The sequence below is a fragment of the Meles meles genome, chromosome 13 (genome assembly GCF_922984935.1).
Source record: "Meles meles chromosome 13, mMelMel3.1 paternal haplotype, whole genome shotgun sequence".
Taxonomy (NCBI): Eukaryota; Metazoa; Chordata; class Mammalia; order Carnivora; family Mustelidae; genus Meles; species Meles meles.
The window spans coordinates 50,976,002-50,978,105 of record NC_060078.1 but is presented as its reverse complement, the minus strand read 5'-3'; the positions used below and the strand labels follow the sequence as shown (position 1 = coordinate 50,978,105).

Below are 2,104 nucleotides of genomic sequence, written 5' to 3'. Positions count from 1 at the left end.
ATCACCCCGTAAGAAGACTATCCAAGGAAGAGGGAGAGACTCGTAGAGTCTACCTCAACCCAATCAGCAGAGTTGCCCAACAACATCTGAATGAAATAAGAGCTTATTATTAAATTGAGGTTTGTTTTTTTTGTGTGTGAAAAACCGAACCTCAAAAAAACCACTTTAATTCCGGCCTAACAGCACCAGGTGCAATGTCTGGGGACAGACTCTGGGTACAATGCTGTGTGGCGACCACTCACTCAAACACGGCTCTGAGAAGGCCCCCAAGGGGGACTTACCTTCAGGGGGCTGAGCCAAGGAGGGGAAGGGGTGGCCCCAGAAGAGGGGGCAGGGGCAGGCAGAGGGAAAAGGTGCTACTTCTTGGCAAAGGAGATCTTCATGGCATTGTTCTGGGTGATCTTGAAACCCTGCAGTGCGTCCCCTGTGGCCCCTGCCTGGACCTCATTGTCAAACTCCACAAAGGCAATGTCGTGCCACCCGGGGACCAGTTGGACCTCCTTGAAGCCAGGGAACTGGTTGAAAAGCATGGACAGCATGAGCTCGTTGGTCTTCTCGGGCAAGTTGGTGAGGAATAAGATGTGATCTGGTGGATTTTCTGAAAGAGGCTGGGCAGGTGGCATCTGGCCCGGCATAAGCTGCTGTGGGGCAGGGCCCCTGGCGGGATCTGGCCGGGAACCAGGCCTGGGGGCAGGATCATGCCGGGAGGCGGCATGTAGGGAGGCTGGCCGGGCATGTGGTGCATGATGCGGGGCGCCTGGGTCATCGGGGGCATGCCAGGAACAGGCCCCTGGACGGCCCCCACCACAGGGGCGGGGGCCCCCACCACAGGGGCGGCGGCCCCCACCACAGGGGCAGCGGGCCCCACCCTCCACGGCCTTCTTGGCTGCTGGGGTCTCCTGGCTCTTGGGCTTCCTCTTCTCCCGCTTGCGGTCCCCCTCCACAAAGGTGCCCTTCATCTTAGCAATGATATCCGAGTCAGTCTTTGCATACTGAATACGCATGGGCTTGTCGTAGAACGGGAAACCCTGCGTGGAGCGCAGGGCGTTGGTGGCACTGCTGACCTCCTTGAAGATGACAAAGGCCTGGCCCCTCATCTTCAGGCTTCGGGAAACCAGGATATCCAGGATCTGGCCAAACTGGGAGAAGATGGCATAGAGGGACTTCTTCAGCTCATCCTTCTTGATCTTCTCGTTGAGATTGTTGATATAAATAGTGTGGTTGGGGCGGGTCTCGGGAACTGCCATGGAGAGGTGCCGAGGTAGAGCAACAGAGCCGCAGCTCCTGCAAGTGTCGCCGCGTAGGTTTCTGAGAGTCGACTCTTAAATTGAGTTCTTATGGTTGGTTATTGGCTGTGATAGTCAACTTGGTCCAAAACTACATATCGCCCTCTTTATTTGCCTCTCCATATATATTTACACAGATACTTATTTTTCTAATGGAATCTTTTTGTTCCTTTTCCATCTATTTCATTTTGCATACCTTTCTATAGTAGCAAAAAAATTAAAAATAGGGCACCTGGGTGGCTCAGTCTATTAAGCATCTGACTCATGATTTTAGCTCGGGTCGGTCTCTGTGCTCGGTGGGTAATCTGCTTGAGGATTCTCTCTCTCTCCCCTCTCCATCTGCCTCTTCTTCTCTCTTTTAAATAAATCTTTAAAAACTTAAAAATATGAATGGAGGCTTTATGGCTGCCATATGTAATAATGAAAACCAGGCCTTGCTATAAGTACAAATTAAACAAATTTTCTCTATCAGTCAGGATGCTTTTGTTTACAAATTTTAAAAAACTGAGTCAAACTGACTTAAACAATAAGGGTATTTATTATTTCATATAGCAAAGGAGCAAAGATGGGACAGGTTCCAAGGACTGTTGATCCTGTGGCTTAGTCATGTCATCAAGCACCTAGGTTCTTTCCATCTTTTGACTCTGCCATTCTTAGGGCTGACAAAATGAAACAAAATGGCCAAGCAGTTCCAAGAATGTTATCCAGAAATATCCAAAGGAACAGCTGCATCATCTCTTCCTGCTGTCTTTTTATAAAGTGAAGAAATGTTTTCCACAATTACCCCCAGAAGACTTTCCCTCATGCTTTGTGCCCAT

General features: G+C 49.9%; 1 pseudogene; it reads right to left on the bottom strand.

Moving 5' to 3' along the window:
- Positions 1-249: 249 nt before the first annotated feature.
- LOC123955482 lies at positions 250-1,274 on the bottom strand (annotated as a pseudogene).
- Between the last annotated feature and the right edge of the window lie 830 nt (positions 1,275-2,104).